This window comes from Prionailurus viverrinus, chromosome F2 (genome assembly GCF_022837055.1).
Source record: "Prionailurus viverrinus isolate Anna chromosome F2, UM_Priviv_1.0, whole genome shotgun sequence".
Classification (NCBI taxonomy): Eukaryota; Metazoa; Chordata; class Mammalia; order Carnivora; family Felidae; genus Prionailurus; species Prionailurus viverrinus.
Genome location: NC_062578.1, coordinates 48,198,025 through 48,220,274, shown reverse-complemented (window position 1 = coordinate 48,220,274; position 22,250 = coordinate 48,198,025). Strand labels below are relative to the sequence as shown.

General features: G+C 44.8%; 1 protein-coding gene across 2 annotated transcripts in view; it reads left to right on the top strand.

Moving 5' to 3' along the window:
• The first annotated feature begins 2,349 nt into the window (after window positions 1-2,349).
• The window catches only part of NCALD (neurocalcin delta), a 404,877-nt gene continuing 384,976 nt past the window's right edge, over window positions 2,350-22,250 (top strand). Inside the window, exon 1 of one of the 2 annotated variants that reach the window (XM_047842836.1) lies at window positions 2,350-2,381. The gene's annotated coding sequence lies outside the window, so the exon portion shown is untranslated. Of the gene's footprint in view, window positions 2,382-3,729; window positions 3,775-22,250 lie in introns of those variants that run through there. The other variant, XM_047842837.1, reaches the window with a different exon arrangement.

Below are 22,250 nucleotides of genomic sequence, written 5' to 3'. Positions count from 1 at the left end.
CATTATTCACAACTGGCAAAAAGCAGAAACCACCCATATGTCCATCAACCGATAAATGGAAAAACAAAATATGATACTATTTCCCTACCATGCGATATTATTTGTTCACAAAAAGGAATGAAGTATTGATGACATGGACGAACCTTGAAAACATTATGTTAAGTGAAAGAAACCAGTCACAACAGGCAAATCTGTAAAGACAGAAAGTAGATTAGCAGTTGCCAGTGGCTGGGGCTGGGGAGAACGAAGAGAATGCGTGCTAACAGGTACAGCGTTTCTTTTTGGGGTGATCAAAATCCGTTCTAAAATTGTGGTCAATAGTTGTACAACTGCAGAGTATACTAAATGCGGAGTATCTTAAATGGGTGAATTGTCTGCTACAAATCATATCTCCTAAAAGCTTTTAAAATGCAGAGATCATTAAAGCAAAATTGAAAAATAAAGTGGGTTTTTAAGTCACCATCTCAGAGACACCGGTGTCCCCGAGCACTTCCACCTTCCTACTATTGTCTTGGACCAACCAGTGTTCTTCCGGCAGTCTGTAAGCAAGGAGCACCTAACAGCTGATGACCTGGGGACCCCTCATGGCCTACAAACTCTTCTTTCTTGGCCCCTAGCACATTTAAAAGATTTTCAAGCTTAGTTACCAACATTTCACTGCTAGAAGAGTTCACATTAAATGTGGATTTCTGGCTTCTCCAGAGAACAAAACAAAACAGAGTGAGAAAATAGATCTGACTTGATGGCCACCCTGGACCTACATTTCCCACGTGGAAAAATGACACTACCCTCTTTAGGGCATGATGCCCTTCCTAGTTTGCCCCCTGTACACCCAGTCTGCATCATTTCGTGGTCACTTCTTTTTAGTCCCTTAGGGACATCTGAGTTTACACTGCCAGCTCCCACCTTTCCCTGCATCACAATTTTCTTATTTTGCATCCCATTCCCTCAGGCCCTATTTGATGACTGGCGAATCCTGGGGTTTCTAACCTTGGTAGCACAGCAGAATCTCCTGGGGCCAAAGTAAAAAATCCCTATGTGAAGGTGCACCCCTGACAGGCTAAATCAGAACCTTCAGGGCAAGGGTGGGGGGTGCAGGCACAGGCCTAACAGTAAAAACCCAAACAAAAAATCCTACTTCCTAAGTGATTGCAATTTATATCTAGGGAAGCGAGCCACTGGGCTCATCTGCTAATTCAACTCAAGGAAAAGATTTTAGTATCCAGTAAAGGTTTAATGGCCTTTCAGATAACTTTTATTTTTCAACCATTGCCTCAGTGAGTTAATGATGTGGAAATTAAAGGCAAAACTAAAAGGATGGTTTTGGTTAGGTGAATGTTTTACTTGATTTTCAAAGCAGAGTGGGTGGCTGATTGGACCTCAACATAACTGTCATTTTTATAACTAGTCATATTAAAAGATTTTGTAATCATTACACCAAGCCTGGACAAGTCATGATGCCTTTACACTGGGGCCTCTCTGTTATTTTTTAAAACAGCAAGATTTTTAATCAATGAATTTGAGTTGTTATGGAGACCTTCTGTGGGTCCTGGCAATGTCACTGGGGCTGACAAGTTAACGGGTTTGTGAGGCCATGAGTGGTCAAAACGGCAAGACAGGAACACGTGCTGGCAGCCATTGATAAAGACATACTGAAGTGACAAGACTTTTGTTTCTTATCATCTCCAGTTCAGATGGAAGCTTTGAAGGCATTCTGCAGTGGGCGATGGGGTCGGGGTGCGGTGTGGGGGATGGGGAGAGCTCCTCTCTCCCCACCTCCCTTCCTCCCCCCAGAGGTCCTTCCCCTAGAGGATTCACAGAAGGCTCTAGGTAGAGAAAACATGTGTTAGGCACGAGCAGTCCCCTCCTACCTTGCAGGCCTGTCCTTCAAGGTTCTCTTGAACTTCACTGCTTCGAATCTGGAATCCAAGGCTCTCCTTAAAGCCTACTAGAAAGTGCTGTAGGTTGAATCTCCCCTCCCAGGACCCCAACAGGCCAACAAACGGCACCCCTTGGAAAGTGCGAGTGCAGCCTAGCTAGAAGCCTGGGCCGCGGGCTGGAACTGGGCGGTCACTGCGGGGATAATGACCGCGGCCGCACCCCGGGGCAGGTGGGGCGTCCACTGCACCTGCAAACCGCGCGCCTCGGCTCGGCCCCCTTGCATCCCCGCAGTCCAGCCCACCCGGGAGAGGCCGCCTGCGGGGCCGCAGTGGGGAGGGGGCGTCGGCTGCGGCGGGGAGGGAGACACGCGGCGAGGCAGGGGAGGGGGGCGCGGCGGGCGGCGGTACTGTCCAGGGGGAGGCGGGCGGAGGGAAGGCGCTGCCGCCGCCGCCGCTGCCGCCTCTCTGGCGGCGACACAGACGCCGGGAGCGGCCAAAGCGGTGAGTCGCTGTGCCTTCCCTCCGATTCTCTGGAGCCTGGGCACATCGGAGTTGCAGGCGGGGCGGGGTGTGCGGGGGCCGGCGGCGCCGGGAGCGGCTGCTGTGGGGACCCGCGTGCTCGGAGCCCGGCGGCACAGGGGTGGGCGCGAGGAGCGCGCGGTCCTGAGGACCTGGTCCCTGCAGCCATTCCCGGTGCAGCTCACCCGGTCAGTTCCCCTGTCCTGCCCTCAGTGCCTCGGAGGGAAAATAAAACAAAGCCAAAGACCCTGGGTGGCCGGAAAGGGGAGAGCAACTTTGCGGACGGACGCGCTGAGGCGCGCGGGGCAGGCAGTATGGGGGCGCACTAGGTCGGAAGGGGGCGTTCGTGCGCCTGGTGGCCCCGGGGACTTCTGGAGCAACCTTTCAGGGCGGCGGTTGGTGTCGACGGCACTCGCTGGTTCCCGGGGCTGCAGAGTCCACCCTGAGAGTCTACAGGAGGCGTGTGTGTGCTGTGGGGACCTGGGGAGGGGGCTTGGGGAGCCACCGAAGGCGGTAGTTGAACCCAGAGGAGGAAGTAGCATGCGTTTGGGACTCCGACCTGAAAGATTTGCGACTCTTGCCCTCGGGGACTCGGGAAGGGGTGTGCTGGGGAGATGTGTTTGAGTGTTTTTCAGTGCATACCGATTTATTTTTAGCTTCCAGAGAAGCAGGATGTGCAAAGTGGGTTGTATCAGCCCGGGAGGGGCAGGAGGTCTCCCTGTCCGCAGGAAATGCACAAGTTTCTTGCTGCAGATGCTTGCTTTAAGCCCAGAGAAAGAAAGCCTTTTGGCTCTCTGAAGACCTCCCCGCCAGGGCCACTTTCTTCCTGAGGGTCTGAGGCTGCAGGTCAGGCCGGTCAAGCGTGCCTCTGTTGTTAAACGCTGGCCCCAAATGCTGGTACGCGTTCTGTTCGCAGGGCAACTGGTGTGAAACACAGACGTAGGGCTGCCAAGGTCTCGCTTGCTGAGAAGGAAACCACACAAGCTTGCTCAAAGTTTTCCCAGCTTTGTCTGACTTGAAAATAACAGACTTAAGCAGCTGTATTACCAAGAGCAGGATTCTCGGTCTAGGCTTCTCAGACCTAATTGGCAATGCCTGTGGGTCTTTACCTCGGCCTGGGAGACGCCTGTGTTTGAGGGTCAAATGCAGGACGCAGAGGCGGCAATGGAGGAGGGGGTGGTGTGATGGGAGTGTGGGCGTATGGGAGGGGCACCATTGGGAGCTGAGTACAGATCTGGGGAGGGGCTTCCGTCAGAGGAGGAGGCTCGAGAAGCTGAAACCCAAGTGTTCTGGTGCCCCAGCTAGACCCCTGGAAATTGCCCCGGAGTCTCCCCCGTTTCAGCTAGTCAGCAGCAGTCCTGAGGACCCGCTCTCTGTAAGTGTGCCAGGTGAATGGGCTGTGAGGGGCATGGGCTGTGCCGCCAAACTGCAGGCTCTGAGTTCTGGCTGGGACACGAGTAGCTCCCAGACCCTGGGCTCCTTACTTCTCTGTTTCCTGATCTGTGGCATGAGGTTGATAAGAGGTTGCGGACCTATCTCAGGTTCGTTGGGCAGATAAAATGAATTAATACACGGAAAGCACGTCACACAGTGCTTTGCCATTAGTAAGTGCGGCATAAATGTGAGCTCTCGTCGTTTGTTGTTGTTGTTAAGCCCCCTTTTCCCTCTTCCTGCTGCCACTGATTTAGTTGACGACCTTATCTCTTGCCTGAATTGCTCCAATGGCCTTCACACCAGCTCCTTGCTCTGCATCAGGACGCGCCTGCCCCAGTCCATTCTCCGAACTGCAACTAGAATGCTCGTTTTGAAAGCAAAAATCTGACTCCAGTCATTCTGCTTAATTTCCTTCAGAGGTTTTCTGTGGCTTTCGGGGTAGAGTTCGGGCTCCAGGGAATTTCATGACCTCACTCTTGTTTCCTCACCAGCCTCATCTCCCAAGCCTCTCCTCGTGTAGCTTCAGCTCAGCACTGAGCTGGGCTCACCCTTCCTCGTCTGGGCAACTCCTGTGAATTTTTCCCCAGTGCCTACCGGCAGACCTCTTGCCCCCCACCCCCCACGTTCCCAGCTAATTGTGCTGCCCTAGCTTGGCGCCCTGCATCATCATCTACACATCAATCAGTCTTCCCTACCTGCAGGTGCCTTGAGGGGTGGATTGTGGGTCTCAGAAAATGTTTGTTGAATGAATAAATAAATGCAGGTCAAACAACGTTTAATTCTTCTCACTAAAGCCAGAAGCAAACATGGAGAATAATAGAAAGACAAAACCAATCTTTAGTATAGTACTGTACCATAAAAAACGTTGGGAAATAACTAAGGAATCAGATGTTGGTCAAAAGCAGTGTGGCATGCTATCTTGTCACCATTTCAGAGGTATTTGTTTAAATTATAAAGGGTCAGACTAATAATGGAGAGATGTAGTGATTTGAACTCTTCCCTTTACTCGTAAAAAGGTGGGGGATCTCACATTTGGCTGTGACGGATAGAGGTCTTGCGCTTTGAAGAGGTCGTGCCGTGAATTTGGTTCTGGAGGCAGAGGTGAATGTTACCGCATGCATGGACTTTGTAGCTCTTCCTGGGACTGTGGCTTCCCCTGGAGTGTGGATTTCGGCTTGTCCTGGGATTGGTATGAAGAGAGCAGAGTTCCTCTGTTACATTTCAGGTGATTCAGTATGTTCTGTGGGTGCATTTCTGACTGAGGCAGCATTTCCAAGCGTTCCATTACCGGGTTCCCGGGATCCATGCAGAGGGAGCTAAGGTGGTTCTCAGTTTCCTGGGACAGCCTGAGTCTGATTTCTAGGCTCCAGAACGGGCGTGGGGGGGTTGTATAGCTGAGGAATCAAGAATGCTTGTTTACATTTTTAAAGGGCCGTAAACAAAACAAATCAAAATACAGAGAAGAATATGCAACAGAGACCATGCCTAAAATAATTACTACCTAGTGGTTTATAGAAAAACGTTGTCAACTGCTGTTCTGGAGCTGAGACCATAGGTTTCATTTCTCATATCATCTTTTTTAAAAAAATCTTTTTTTTTTAACGTTTATTTATTTCTGAGACAGAGAGAGAGAGAGAGACAGAGCATGAACGGGGGAGGAGCAGAGAGAGAGGGAGACACAGAATGGGAAGCAGGCTCCAGGCTCTGAGCCATCAGCCCAGAGCCCGACGCGGGGCTCGAACTCACGGACCACGAGATGGCGAGATCGTGACCTGAGCTGAAGTCGGATGCTTAACCGACTGAGCCACCCAGGCGCCCCTCTCATATCATCTTTGATTGATTGATAGTGGCTGCCTAGAGACCCGGGCTGAATAGGAATCCAAGGCTGAATCCAGGCTCGGCAAGAAAGAATGCTGTGATCAATTAGTGGTGTCTGTTGGGGTGTGGGATTAGACAGTGGTGGCATATAATCTTTGTCCTTACCACCCCTCTATCTGTGTCACCGTGAAAGAGAGTATCATTGAAGGATAATGAAGGCAGACGTCAGGGACAGAGCGCACCAATTTAAAAAGTCATCCTTAGAAGAAGCCAGGAAATTTCTATCATTACCGTAAACTATCACTATAGTTAATATTAGTAGCTTCCATTTATCAAGTGTGTACTATGTAGGTACATGAGGATCCCATTTAAACTTTGTAATAATTTTTCAGGAGATACTTATTTTAATTAGGACCCAATTCTGTTGCAAGGGTCAAACAACTTAAAAAAAAAAAAAAAGGAACGTTATTTTGTCTCTTCTAACTCTTCAGTCCGGAGAAATATACTTCAGGTATGGCTTAATCCAGGGTTTAAGCATCATTACCAGGACCTGGTGTCTCTCTCTCCATTTCTTGATTTGTTTTTTGAAGTTGGCATCATTTTTAGGCTCCATTTAAACCATTGTGGGCTTAAATCCAGCTAGGAAGTGAGAGCCTCTATTCCAGCATCGCTTGCAATGACTAGCTGTGACTTTATTGGCTTTGATAGGATCCAGTGCCTCTTCCTGTGGCTGGAGGGCCATATACTAGTAGAGCTTGGGCTTGGTCACAGGTTTTATCTTTGAGCCGTAGGCTAAGGAGTAGGAGCAGGGTCATTTTCCAGAAGAACGTTGTTAGAATACGTTGTTATACTGTCACCAGAAGATGGGCCAATGGATGTTCGATTGCAAAGCAACAGATGTCCACTATAGTGCTGTTAGTATAGATGAGGGAAACAAGTTTAGGGACACTCAGTAACTTGCACAAGGACACATGGCTAGTAAACAGTTGAGTTCTGACTTGCAACCCACAATTTCTACACTTAGTATAATTATTCTACACTTAGTAGAATTGTTTGTGAACAGAACAATTTTTTTTTAAGTAGGTTCCATGTCCAACGTGGGGCTTGAACTCACGACCCTGAGGTTGAGAGTCTCATGCTCCGCTGACTGAGCCAGCCAGGCGTTCCATTAACAGAACAATTTGAAATGAGTTTAGTAAAAGGCTCTGTCCTCTTATTTCTGAAAATATAGCTAACTAACTTCAAGAAATGTTAGGTATTGGCTGGCTGGCTAGAAGATAGGAGGAAAAGGAAGACATACACTACTTTGGCTGGATTTTTACTCACATTTTCAACCAATATTCTTTGGCAGTTTCCACATGTTCAACACTGTGTTAAGTACCAGTGATATGTGATGAATAAGATCTAGTCTCCTACCTTTAGGAACTTCAGATTTCAACATGAAATTGCAAGACGTCATTAGGGGACAGACTCATTGGAAGGAGGACCATGTGGGAGGAGGTACAGGAGCAGAGCCCCCTTGGTGGGGACAGTGACCTTCCAGTGTGTTTTGCTGACATGTCCCCAGTACAGTGTTTTGTGTGATAGGCAAGCGATAAGCATTTCTTGAATGTTATTTTTTTTTATTGTGGTTAAATATAAATAACACAACATTTACCATTTTAACCATTTTTAAGTGTAAAGTTCTGTGGCATCAAGTACATTCATATTCTTGTGCAACTGTCACCACCGTTCATCTCCAGAACTTTTTCATCTTTCCAAACTGAAACTCTAAACCCATTATATAAAAACTCGCCCCGCCCCCAACTCTCCCCCCAGCCCCTGGCAACCACCATTCATTCTTTCTGTCTATATGCATTTGACGACCTTAGGTGCCTTATGTTAAGTGGAATCATACAGTATTTGTCATTTTGTGACTGGTTTATGTCACTTAGCATAATGTCTTGGAGGCTCATCCATGTCGTATCATGTGTCCAAATTTCTTTCATTTTTAGGGCTGCATAATACTCCACTGTATGGATAGACCACATTTTATTGATCCATTCATTTGTCAGTGGGCACTTGGGTGACTTCCACCTTTTGGCTATTGTGAATAATGTGGCTATGAACATGGATGTGTAAAATATCTGAGTCCCTGCTTTCAATTCTTTTGCGTCTGGGCCCAGAAGTGGAATTGCTTATCATATGATTTTTCGAGGAACTGCCATACTGTTTTCGACAGCAGCTACCATTTTACATGCCCTCCAGCAGTCTACACAGGTTCCAATTCCTCCACTTCCTTGCCAACACTTGCTGTTTTCGGTTTTTTAAAAAATATGCAATAGCCGTCCTAGTGAGTGTGAAATGTTTAGTATAGTATTAAAAGTAGGTTGGGATCAAATTGTGAGGGACGGTAGCAGAATCTGAATTTCATTTGGAGGAGCTATTGAGTATTTGTTGCAAGAGTATGATCACTTCCCCACGTTAAAGAGAGAGTAACGAGAAGAAAGACAGCAGAAGAGTTAGGGGGTTATTTTAATTATTCAGATGAAAGAGAACCTAATAGTTTTCTCCACATTTATACAACTGTGGATATTACATTTATTGCGACACTAAATGGTATTGGACTTGGGGAGGAAAGGTAAATGTGGCACCGAGATATCTCATGACCAAAGATGCCACAGACAAGTTAAGTTGACTACTGTTGCTAATAATGACAGTAATGATTCCAAATGCCTTTATGCACTTTCTGTGAACATGGCAGTGTTCTAAGCATTAATTAATTGATTCTGATAAAATCCTTTCAACGGTTTATCAACCAGGGTCCCCTAAGGAGGCAGATGACATACTCAAAGGGTATAACTGAAGAAAGTTTAATGAAGGGACTATTTACAAAGATGTGGGCAGGGTTTTTTCTTTTTTAATGTTTATTTATTTTTGAGAGACAGAGAGAGAGAGAGAGAGAGAGAGACAGAGCATGAGTGGGGGAGGGGCAGAGAGAGGGAGACCCAGAATCAGAAGCAGGCTCCAGGCTCTGAGCTGTCAGCACAGAGCCCGATGCGGGGCTTGACCTCACAAACTGTGAGATCGTGACCTGAGCAAAAGTCAGACACTTAACTGACTGAGCCACCCAGGCGCCCCATAAATATGTGGGCAGGGTTAAGGGAAATCACCAGGAGTTGCCAGCAATGCATGTAAATCTTTACTACCCCAGCCCTGAAAGGGGGATGTGAGAGAGAGGTTTCTGGAATTACTCTTCAGTAGAGGAATATAGCTACACACAAACTGTGGCCTGGTGTGGAGGCATCCAGATGAGGGTCCCCAACCACTCTTTTCTCCCCTCTCTGATTTCTGCTGGCGCCTCTCAACTGCCTGTCAACCTAACCAGAAGCCAGAGGAAAAGAAAACTTGATGTAAGGACTACCTTGTATCTAGAAATCAGCCTCTTAGGGCTGAGAGTGGAGTGAGACTGGATCTGGAGAGGAAAACAGAGAGGATCCAGCAGGAGGGAACGCTGCTATGATGAGCCTTATTTCACAGGTGAGGGAACTGAAGCATCAAGAGGTTGAATGACCTACCCAAGGTCACTAATAACTAATGGGGCTGGGATTCAAACCCAGGGAATATTTCCACTGTACATCCAGTCAGATCTGGAATGTTAGGTTTCCGCCAGACCTGTGTGTTTAGATTCTTTGGGAATAATCTGATTTGTACAAACTTAGCTTGGCTCTCAAAATGTAGAGGAAGTGACTGCTCAGAATTTCCCCCTTTCCCCCCCTAAATACCAACACGTATTTCATATATGTCATAACTGAATGATTGTATTTAGATTAAAAAAATATTTTCTGGGATGCCTGTGTGGCTCAGTTGGTTAAGCATGCGACTTCAGCTCAGGTCATGATTTTGTGGTCTGTGGGCTTGAGCCCCTCATCAGGCTCTGTGCTGACAGCTCAGAGCCTGGGGCCGGCTTCAGATTCTGTGGCTCCCCCTCTCTCTGCCCCTCCCCTGCTTGCACTCTGCCTCTATCTCTCTCAAAAATAAATAAAGCATTAAAAAATTAAAAAATATCTTTTCTATGTAATTGGTGGGGATAACAATAAGTCCTTGAAACCCGTGTGAGAAAGATATGTTTGTTTTGTTTTGCTTTTAGCGAAAAGCTCCAAAGGAGTTGACAGTGTAACCTGGCCGCTTAAACATTAATGAGACCTCGGGCTGCGTTATAGAAGAGTTTCCAGTACAAGGGAGATGGTATTTCCCTCTGTGCTATCCTGGCAGGAGTGAATGGAGAAAGAAAGCAATGTCTAGTGTGGGGTCACTAGTGGGCCCACCTCCCCCAAGGCATGACTAAAGGGCTTTCTAGCCAGAAAAAGCTCTGTGCTTTTTTTTAATTTTTTATTTTTTATTCTGGGCTCAGAAGTAGGCTCCCTGTGCAAACAAAATGGGCTGCATTGGAAGGCCTCATATTTTCCATTCCCGGAGGTTGTGAGGCTGAGGCCATAGGTGAGAGATGTGGCTGAGGGCTTATGTTAGTTTCCTGTGGCCTCTGTAACAAATTACCACAAACTGGGTGGCTTAAAATAACAGAAATGTTTGTTCTCACCGTTCTGGAGGCCAGAAGTCCAAAATCAAGGTATCAGCACGGCTGAGCCTCCAGAGGCTTTGGGGGAGAAGTCTTTGCTCGCCCATGCCAGGGGCTGGTGGCTGGATTCTGTCATGATGCCCCTAGATTTGATTTACTGCTTGGGTTCTTGGTTCCTTGACACAGCAGGGGTTTTGTAAACACTTTTGATCTACTGAAATTTTATTGTAACTTTAAACCACCAAACAAACAAGACAGCTAAAAATCTACCATTCTTTGTTTCTGACATGGGGCGTGAATGAAAGAGGCTATCAAAAACCAGTCTGACCCCTGCCTCAGATGGAAGTTTCCCTGCTTTGCTTTGCCCAGTGGCCTTCGAGGAAACGAATGGGAGAGAGACACTGACCCTGTTCTGGCTTCTCACCTGGGGCTTTCCCAGATGCTTTCAAAATGATGCTCCGAGGAAGGCTAAGGATTTTGGCGTCTTTCAGGAAATGGAAACAGAAGCAGTATAGGCTCTAGTTTCTAGGCTTTCGGAAAGCATCAGTTTAGAAATATAGTTTGTAAGTTTCGCTGACCCATCAATGAACCTTTTATGTGTGGGTTTTCAATACTTTGTCTCAAACTGGGTCTTATGTATACCAGGAAAACAAGGCAAGGTCAAGGGTAGCTTTGGCAATTACCTGGCTAATTTGAAGACTATATCCCATCAAGTGGGGTACATCAAGAGTCCACCCAGGGCATAAATTATTCTGCTTATTTGTCTGCATTGATCACATTAACTGAATAAAGAGCCAAAATCCACTCCCTCCGTGCTGTGGAGAGGCCCTTGTTAAGTTCCGTTTCTCTCCAGGGGACAGCTTACTTGGGTCTCTCAGCCACTTTGCAGTTTGACTTCAAAAGAGAAAGAAAAAAAAGTTAAATGTTCCCTCACTTTATTGTGTTATATATTCTGCTGCATCATTGTGACTCTGGTTAATATTAACTTTGGGTCTGTCTGCTTTGAATAATATACCTGGAATCTTGTGATACTTACAGAATTTAGTCTTACCAGCTGAGGAAAATGGTTTGCCTTTCCCGAAGACCAGCTACATAATCTGTGGGGCCCTGGTTTAAAGATTATCAAGAATTTCAAAATGGTGTCAGCAGAGCATTAGACCAAGTGTGGGGCCCTTCCAAGCACGGGGCCTAGTGTAACTAACTACCTAGGGCACTTGCCCATGAACTGGCACCAGCCTCACACATATGCTGAGCTAGACCCCTTCTTACTAATATAGCACCTCACATGCTCCTGCAAAGGTCAGTAAACTGACCAGGCCAGTTTACTCTGCCTCAGTGGGAACACACTCTTATGTAGGAACAAGGACATGGCAAGCAGGCTGGATATCCCTTAAAAAAATTTTTTTTTAATGTTTATTCTTGAGAGAGCGAGCAAGCAGGGGAGGGGCAGAGAGAGAGGGAGACACAGAATCCAAAGCAGGCTCTAGGCCCTGAGCTGTCAGCAAAGAACCCAATGCAGGGCTTGAACTCAGTAACTGTGAGATCATGACCTGAGCCGAAGTCGGATGCTTAACCGACCGAACCACCCAGGCGCCCCAGGGTGGACATCTCTTGTTGGCTCTTTCTTCCATGTCCTCTTTCCTCCTGTATCCACCTGCTCTGTGCCCTGAGACGCATCAAGGGCAATCTTTGTCTTTGATTTCTGGTAAAATTTGGCCAATGGTGGATCCAGCCCACCCCTGGGAGAGTGGGAGGAGAGTGGGGGAGGGTGCGTTCCCTCCTGATGGGTTGCATACTGCAGGTTGGTTTCATCTGTATGCTGAAGGCCACAGCTCATGCCAGGGTTCTTCTCCATCCAGCCTCCATCTTTGGAATTCCTTTATCCCCCACCCCCAGTCATGCACTCAGGCCTAGGGATGGTAATGACTTCCTGCTGTTGCCAGCCTTCCCTGCTTTTCTACACCCTTCATTACACTTTTCTCAGTAGTCTCTCCAATAGGACTCTTCAGTAGGATTAAAAAGCACCCCGTTTCCTACCTGGGCCTCAGCTGGTTCAGCAGCCCTCTGCCAGGGTTGGGCCATACCTTGCACTGCTACAGAGCAGAAGGAGAAGCTGATGGCTCTGGTAACTGACTTTTGCGCCAACTCCTGGTAAGCTTGGGCCAGCAGGAAGCCATATGTCCGCATCCACAGTGGCAGGGAGCACACACTTCGGAGTCAGGCATTTGAATTCTCTGGTCATACTTGGGACGAGTCCTATAAAAATGAGCATAATGATAGTTCTTCACTTCTAGGGTTGTTTTGAGCATGGAGTGAGATCACCAGGCACGATGCCTGGTATACAGTAAGTGCTCCGGAAGCATGGGTGTTTTTACACAGTTTCTATGGAGTGTCTCACCGGAGGGGATACGCTGTCTATACTCTGTCTCTGATCAGAACTGCAACACTTACTGCCTGGATTACACCGATGATTATCAACTTTTCACTGCTTCATTGTTGTTTTGGGTATTATTTCTGTCTTCTCCATTAGATTGTAGTAATCTGGGAGCTAGGGATTTTATCTCATGCAGTTTTTTTGAACTGATCTAAGTTCTCAACCTGGTTGCCAGCACATTGTTAATTGGTCAAGAAATATGTCTTGGTTAAATATAAGGCCATATAGTTTATTATTCGTACCGGGAAGCCTTTGAAAGTGGGGGAGGAGCACTTTTTAATAATTACACCAAAACAAGAGGGACAAGCAGGGGCGGTTTTAGGCAAACTGGGCCACAGAGGCCATCTAGTTAAGTGAGACTTAAGATAGTTTTCCAAATGTTGTTTTAGAATTTGCCAGCCGACACTCTTTTGTATTAGTCTGCTTTTGGTTTATGAGACAAAAACATGAGTTTTAAAAAACATAGGAAAGGTATGTTTAACATTCCTAATAGATTTTTGGGCCAAATTTGAGGCAATGAGTTAGGATTTCTTCCTCTCCTCTCCTCCTTCTCCTCCTCCTCCTCCTCCTTCTCCTCCAAGATTTTATTTAAATAAAAAAATTTTTTTTTCAACGTTTATTTATTTTTGGGACAGAGAGAGACAGAGCATGAACGGGGGAGGGGCGGAGAGAGAGGGAGACACAGAATCGGAAACAGGCTCCAGGCTCCGAGCCATCAGCCCAGAGCCTGATGCGGGGCTCGAACTCACGGACCGCGAGATCGTGACCTGGCTGAAGTCGGATGCTTAACCGACTGCGCCACCCAGGCGCCCCAAGATTTTATTTTTTTAAGTAATCTCTACACCCAACGTGGGGCTCAGACTCACAACCCTAGATAGAGCCATGTACTCCGCTGACTGAGCCAGCCAGGCACCCCAAGGGTCCGGGCTTCTTGTACAGTTAGATACCTACCTTTGTATCTTACTATCCTACTTTACATTGGATACCTACTTACACAACTTTTTTGTGTGCCTACCTTTTTTCTTTTTTCCATATATGGCCTAATGATTGTCCTTGCAATAGTGATCATTTATGTTCAGAGATGGCAAAAATAGATGTATATACGTGTATTTTTCTGAGCATCTTCTTGTATTTCTGGTTGCCTAGGTGACATTTCCAAGAGAACGTGTGCTAATCTGCTATTATTACAGCAGAGATAAGATGGCAACTATTTTTAGTCCCTTTTATACCTCTCTTTTTCCCCACCAGCCCGTTTCATTGGTTTATTTCTCCCGTTTCCATTATTGCAAGGCCACATATAACTTCCTTCTTCCAGTTCTGATCTGGGGATTGTCACTTTTGGAAAATTGATGTAGTAATTCAGTACCTCCTTCATTCAGAATTACTAAATCTGTACTGATAGTCGATTCTGTTGGCTAGTTGATACCAGTTGTTTTTCTCACAGATCGTCCAAGCCAGCCTTAGGCAGGAGATATTTTTGGTAGAAGTAAAAAAGAACGTGGATGCAATCTGTAGTGCTATAGCAGAAAGAGCATATCCACTCTGGGGCTGGATTAGCCTGGTTTCGGTCTTGGCATTGTCCCGTATTAGCTGCGTGACCTCCTGGAGCTTGTACCTTTAGGTAACGACTGGGGTGACAGTGGTGCTGCTTCCTGGGGTTGTTGTGAGGGTTGAGAAGGTTAAGTGTGTAACACATGCGAGCATGAGCTCAACATCTCACATGCAGAAGTTCTGCTGCTGCTGTGGCTGTTCTTTACTAACAAAGGTGTAAGTATACCACCTTTCAGAAAATACTGTCACGCAAGTTATTGCGAATACTTGAATTTACTAAGGAGATGTATTGGAGGGATCATTATTTTCTTCACTAAATTTTGTTTTTACTAAAATCTTTTACCGGGGTACCTGGGTGGCTCATGCGGGTGAGCATCTGACTGTTGGTTTCGGCTCAGGTCATGATCTCATGGTTCATGGGTTCCGGCGCTGAGTCAGGCTCTGCGCTGACAGCGTGGAGCCTGCTTGGGATTCTCTCTCTCCCTCTCTCTTCCTCCGTCTTCCTCCCTCTCTGCTCCTCCCCTGCTCTTGAGCTTGTTCTCTCTCTCTCGAAAAAAAAATCTTTCACTAAGATTTTCTTTTATAAATCAGTGTTAATATTTGGAATATTTTCTTTCATTATTTTTTTAAAGGTTTTATTTTTTAAGTAACTTTGCACCCGACGTGGAGCTCGAACTCACAACCTTGAGATCAAGCGTCACGTGCTCAACTGACTGAGCCAGCCAGGATCCCCATTCTTTCATTATTTTTATGTAAAGGTATATATGATACGTATCTCTGAAGTACTATGCAATAAGGGATTTGGAGTGTCTATCTGACCATTAAATGTACCTGAAGGGGAAATATTTAGCCTAACTCAGTATTAGGGAGAGGGCCTGAAATACTGCACCAGGAATCTGAGATATTACTTTGGATTGTATGGCAAGTGTGAGAGGAGAGATGGACTTTAATCTGTTGTTATTTAAAATAATTTAATATTGGGGCACAGTCCTGGCTCAGGGTCCTTTGGTTCTCACTCTTTTGCAATGTTATTCTATTTAGGTAAATAGATTTATCATTATCACTTAGATTCATCATTTGATAAATGAGGTAGACTGCTGCATCATTGTCCTGCAGTGTGGCCCTTGAGGACAGAGAAGGTGAGATAGCCAGACAGACAGACACACACACACACACACACACACACACACACACATTTCTTTAGACATGTGATCTAAAGTTTCCAGTAGAACATTTACAGGAAGTGCTCTTTGATAGGGTTTTGCACTGGGACTTGTCCGAAGAGAAGGTCTGGGATGTGGGAATCCTGTGATGTTAAGTTCCCACTGCCTCACCCTTTGGAAGACATGACAGTCACTTCCAAGCCAGGCCAGAGGACAAGCAGTGAGAATCAGAATGCAGTTCTGGCCTCTGAAGTGTCTTGAGAGAGCAACAGGAAGACTGTGCCTTAGATTTTTTTGAATGCAGTCATTTAAAGTATATGTTCCCTAGACCTTGAGCACTGTTTCCTCCATACCCTCGACCTTGTCATTATAACAGTAAGGCATTGTCATGAAATAAGATCTGCATACTTTAGAAAATTAGAAGGAAGGAAAAAATGTTACCATAGCCCAAATATTCAAAGGCAAACATGGTTAATATTTGGAACATTTCTTTTCATTATTTTTATAAAGAAATATTTTTCTTAGTTACCTAGTCATATTTTTGTGTAATTTAAAAATTAATTTTCTATTTTGCCATATACCCTAAGCCGTGATATTGTGATATAATAAGAAATGTATATTGGGTCCCTGTCTTCAGTTCCTGGCACAGAGCTCCTTAAAAATTGGAGCTTGGAATTTCTGAGTGATAGGGGTAAGAAGAGTATGCCCAGGGAGGGAAAAGGGACTGGAGAGCCAGTTCAGTCACCAGTGGCCTATAATTTAATCAATCGTGTCTACATAATGGAGCCTCCATAAAATACCGTACGATTTCACTCATATATGGAATTTAAGAAACCAAACAAAGGAGCAAAGGGCCAAAAAGATAGAGGGGGGCAAACCAAGAAACAGACTCTTAACTATAGAGAAAAAACAGGTGGTTACCAGAGGGTAGGTGGGTGGGGAAATGGGTTAAAGAGATGATGGGGATTAAGGAGCGCACTTGTGATGAGCACTGGGTGCTGTATAGAAGTGTTGAATCACTATATTATATGCTTGAATTTACTAATACTACACTGCATGTTAACTAACTGGAATTTAAGTAACAACTTAAAAAAAAAAGCTTAAACAATGGGGTTCAGAGAACTTCCAGGTTGCTGTGCACATCAAGGTGCTGGTAAGGTGGCTTGCCCAGAGAAAACACGGAAGCTTTACACCCCTTCCTCCATACCTGGTTCTATGCAGCTCTTCCATCTGGCTGTTCCGGAATCATATCCTTTCACAGTAAACTGGCAATCTAGCAAGTAAATTGTTTTTCTGAGTTCTGTGAGCTAGTCTTGCAAATTATTGAATCCAAGGAGGGCATCATAGGTACCCCTGATTTATAGCCAGTTGGTCAGAAGTACAAGTATCCGAGACTTACAACTGGCATCTGAATTGGGGGGCAGTCTTGTGGGACTGAGCCCCCCAGTCTGTGGGGTCTGCGCTAACTCTGGGATTATAGGACACAGTCGGCATCCGGAGAGTTGAAGAATTTGTTGGTGTGGGGAAAAAAAACAAAACAAAACAAACCCTCACACATTCGTGTCAGAGGTAAAAAATGAGAGTAAAAGAGATGGAAGTTTTTGCTTCTATGAGAATTTTATATTTTGCTATATGTTTTTTGTAGACAGTGTTTAATTGGGCATGTACTATTCCATCGAATGGATATACCTCAGTTTACTTAGCCGTCCCATTTGGTCATTTGGTCAAAATGTTAAGTAGTTTTTTTGTTCTATTTTTGCACAAAATCTTTTTCTCTATATAAGATTATAGCCTATACTGTATTTCCAGTGGATTTAGTAGGTTGGATGCTTGAACTTTTTTTTTTTTAATGTTTGTTTATTTTTGAGATAATGCGCAAGACAGAGTACACGTGGTAGAGGGGCAGACAGAAGGAGACACAGAATCTGAAGCAGGCTCCAGGCTCTGAGCTGTCAGCACAGAGCCGGCCGGATGCAAGGCTTCAACTCACAAACCGTGAGATCATGACCTGAGCCGAAGTCTGACACTTAACCAACTGAGCCACTCAGGCGCCCCGGATCTTTGAACTTTTGTTAAAAACTCTTGACTCACTTTGCCATTTGCTTTCTAAATGCAAATTTGGAAAATAATTTGGAAATTTAAGCAGTTTGTGTTGTATGATTGTGTGGGTTTCATCTACTTTTCTCTTACCTTGGATATCATCACTTTGACATTTTGTTTTTTCTAATTTGGTCACCAAAAATACTTTATTTGCCTTTATATTTCTTTGATTACTAGTGAGGCTGAACATTTCTTTTTCATATTGTATGCTAGCTGCATTTCTTCTTTTCCTAATTTTCTGTTACATATTCTTTGCCTTTGGATGTTTTTCTCATCAGTTACAATTTTTTTTTTTTTTTTTCAAATTACAATTCAGGACAAAGACACACAGAGGAAGGGCTTTCCTGGCTGGCCTTTACTCCCATGCCTCCCTGGTAGCCAGTGTTAAAGGCCTGAGTTGTGTCTCCTCCCCTTTCTCCTTGTTGGAGCATATAAATACAGTCTTCTTAAAATACAAAAGGGGCTCATTTTTTATTACCAAAAACAGTCATAGTATACAAATTTTTCTGTAAACTTGCTTTGTTTTTCCCTTAAAACATATGGGCATAAGATCCTTAATAATATGTAATAAAATATCTTCAGACACATTTGCTATGATTATTTCCCCAGTGTATTTATTGCTTGCCCATTGATTATAGTTTTTCTGTTGTTAAGTGGGTAAATGTTTCACCATAATTTCTTCCATTGATAGGACAGCCTGCTGCATTCTTTCACAGGGTTTAATAAATAATCAGCTCTGTTTTCTACGAGTTTTAAAGAATTCTTCACATTAAAAAACCCGTATTATTATTTAACTCAACTATAATTTATTTTGGTGGAGAGCAAGGAGGAAATGAGGAGGTAAAGTGATTATTTCTCTCTTTTGACTTGCGAACCAGTTGTCCCAACACCCTTTACTGAATGGTGCTTTGTGTGCGTGTGTGTTTTTTAAACTTTCCATAAAGCAAATGACCTTTTTTTTTACTTGTGCATTTTTTCCAACTATAAACAAGGGGCATTATAATCAGAAGGGTCTTTTCTAAGGGAAGGATGATTTTTCATTTTCCTAGAATGAGGTGGTTACGCTGAAAATAACTTAGTCCCATTGGGCCCAGATTTTGCCATGTAACTTGGACATGACCAGGCAGCTTGTGGGTGTTGTCTGAGAAGGCTGGAGTGCACCTGTTCATCCGTCTCTACTGCGATGCCACATGGTGGTTGGGCGACAAATATAATCTCACTTTACAGGTGAAGAAGTAAGCAAATCTCAATGAGTTGCTCAGGGTTATTCTTGCTTTTCAATCTGACGGTTCGCTATTTTCTATTATGCTATCTGTCGTTCTGTTGTTTCTTCTGATTTCCTTTTATAGTGATAAATTTATCTTTGAAACTTCAAGTCTGGTTGGCTAGTTTGAGCACCACATGGAGAATCTCAGGGAGGTCATAATGGTTTTGCCTAGAAACAAGGGCTCTTCCAAGAGTATTATTATTTATTTAATAAGCATTGTTGTTTGTCTGCTCTATTCAAGGCACTCTGCCAGATGTCATGGGAAATATAAGGTGAATAAACACTTTTTACTCTCCTTAATGGATTTACACTCATTACTTTAGCATTGTTTTAGTTACTTTTCTTAAATTGGGTCCTTCACTAAAGGATATCAATATTTTATGTTACACTCACTGTAATGTCTTGAAACCCCATGACAGGGGATGATGTTTTCTATTGAGCAAGTCTTGTGAGTGCATTGGATCCTGGACCCTATTCAAGCACTGCTGTGAGGTACTTAAAACACCTGAGGACTTGACTGATGCATATTTTATAAGCTGAGGCGGCCTGGAGACCTGCAGTATCAGTGTCTCCTGTTTCTAAATACACTTTTCAGCCCCAGCTTCTCTTCCTTTGGACATTTAGGTTACTCATTTGGCCAACCAGGATCTAAAAATAAACCTAGAAACTTTGAGAGGTTTTTTTTTCGTGGCTGATTGATGTGTGTTTTTGTGTATTCCAAACTGCGCTGTGTAACTATTTACTTTTGCATTATGTAGAGCACTTAGCAACCAACAGTGGAAATGAAAGCTAAGAGCACAGGCAGTCCCTGGCTGAGCTGGGGGAACGGGCCAGCCCAAGCCTCAGAGAATTCTGCTCCCCTCCCCCCTAATTCCTGCACACTGTGGCCCTGGCGTTCACCCTGCTGGCCTCAAGTTCCTGCTTTTTGCCTTCTCTGCTGGTGACCAAGTGGGGACCAGAAGGAGGGACCAGAAGGACCCCTCCTGCTCCTACCCTTACCCATTTTGGTGCCCTTAGCTGGTCAGTGTGGGTGGGGTGAGAGGAAGGAGGGCAGGCCTTGGCCACCACTGATGTCTTGGCACTGGTGACAGTCCTGTAGGGTCAGAAGCCCTGAAACACTATGTCTTATTTGGAACTCTGAATGCATTTTCATAAAGGAGGGTCACAAGTTACGTCTGGACTGTGCAGGACCCACAGGACAAAACTATGTAATCCCCTAGGAATTCTGGGGTTAGAATGGCTGTTTTAGGGTGACATAGTCAGTGCTTAACATTGTTGTTAGGGGAGAAGACATTCTAGATTCTAAACATTCCAGGTTGGACCTTGATCAGAAACTTAGAACATGATCAGCTTGTAAGTCAAGGGACTGACTGTAGAGTCAGAAAGTGGCTTATTCCCACGCGCAAATGTCTTCTAGCCTGAAACACTGGAGGGTTCTGACACATTCAGTTCTTCTGTCCCTTGGCCCTCTTCTGCAGCTGTAAGAATACACGAGTTCTCTGATTTTTAGAGTAGTGATTGTTCTCAAAAACTCACATCCTGAGTCTACCAAAAGGAGGGAGAGGGAAAGACCTAGGGAATATAGATTTCATCCTTTGATTATTACCTTTTAGCCAAGAATGCAAAACTCAATACACCAGGGTCTTTGCAAAAAGTTCTTTTTTCCTTAAGAAAAAAACTTCTGTTCCTTTCTAAGGGCTCCTGTATGCCTCTTATTCTTAATGCATGTTGGGGAACAGATTTGAAACATATTTGTGTGGATTTAAAAAATATATACATATATTTTTTGCTGTGGAAATAGAGGTTTTTTTTTTTTCTAAATAAAATAGGATCTTTGAAAGGTGGTTTATATTATCTTTCTTTTTTATTTTTTTCATAAAAAATATTTATTTATTTTTGGGAGAGAGAGGAAGAGACAGAGCGTGAGCAGGGGAGGGGCAGAGAGAGAGGGAGACGCAGAATCTGAAACAGGCTCCAGGCTCTGAGCTGTCAGCACAGAGCCTGATGCGGGGCCCGAACCCACAAACCATGAGATCATGACCCGAGCTGAGGTCAGATGCTTAATCAACTGAGCCACCCAGGCACCCCAGATTTATATTATCTTTCTTTAGCAAAATCTTTTTTTTTTTTTTTTTTTAAGGCCGGAAAGCACGGATCGATAGTTCAGAATGATAAAGTCTGTACAGTTGTTTGTGTAGCTTTCACAGGAGGGGACAAAACAGAGTAAAACCCTCAGCCACTAGGTGAATGTTTTTCCAACCTCAGAAGGAGTAGGCCTGCTCAAAACAGGAAGTAATCACAGTACAGTCGTTTGAGTAATGAGAGAAGGCTTCTGGATTTGGCTTAGTTGTTTCCTTCATGCGAAAAGCCAGGACAGTCTATAGACATTCTCTTGTTTCTCGCAGCATCTGCATCTTTTGTGGGGCACACACAGTGCACCCCCAGGCAAGCTGCAAGCAGTTGCAGACAGAGAAGTCTCGGGTGTTGGCCTATCAGCCCTTGTAAATGGAGTTAACTGGTGCTGGGGGTCCGTGTGGGACCCAAGAGGAACAGGGCATGCTACAGAAAGAGGACGAGAACATTGTACTCTCTTTCAAGTGTTACCAGCTCAGCACTTTCATGGCTAAGTTTTTCCCCTGTTAAAGAGGATTTTACACTGTAATTATATCTGGACATCGACAATTCTATATATGTTGTGTAGAAATAGAGTTATATTTAAGTTAATCATTTAGTGAATTGTTGCTTTAGTTTGGGCCCTCTCAGTTGTCAAGGACTAGAATATCACTACACTAATTCAAGTACAAGGGGCTCATTGTGACAATGACTACTGCTATCATTACATTATCCAGAGTATATTATCACATAGACTTTTCTCCCATACCCTGGGAGGTAGGGTGTTATTATCCCTATTCTACTCAGTAGAAGGAGGTGTAGAGAATGTGGCCTTAGGCATGTGAGTGGGCAGAAGGAGTCAAGACTCACGCCCAGGTGGTCACTTGGGAGCCATACTCTCTAACTCATGTAAGACACTGCCCCTTGAAAGGATTCTGTGCCTGTGAAACAGAGTAGAGCTGGGTCTCATGGGGGCCAAAACAGCAGACAGGAAAACTGGGAATGGGGTAATGATCTTTTTCAGAGTCATGTGGTCTCTGCTCAGTTGGCTTCTCTCTCTTTCTCTCCTCTCTTCTTTTGTTGCTTCATTTTACATATGGCCTCTGAATCGCCAACCCATAAAGCTGCTGGCTGAGACCTCAGTATCTCCTGGCTCTAACTCATAAGTGAGAATTTGGTCCAGCTCACTGAGCCAGGCCATACAATCAATGGAGCCTGGCCAGCAAAATAATTAGCTACCTTTGGGTTGGCTGTTCATCCCAGGTCCATTGGTGACTGCTTTGTGCACAGACTTCTTCAGCACCGTTTCTCTGAGCAGGGGATTGTGGGTAAGGCAGCTCATGCTGGAATGGGAAGTTTTTCATAGCAGGGATTTAACATCTCTGGTACAAGCTTATTTTATACTTTAATATTT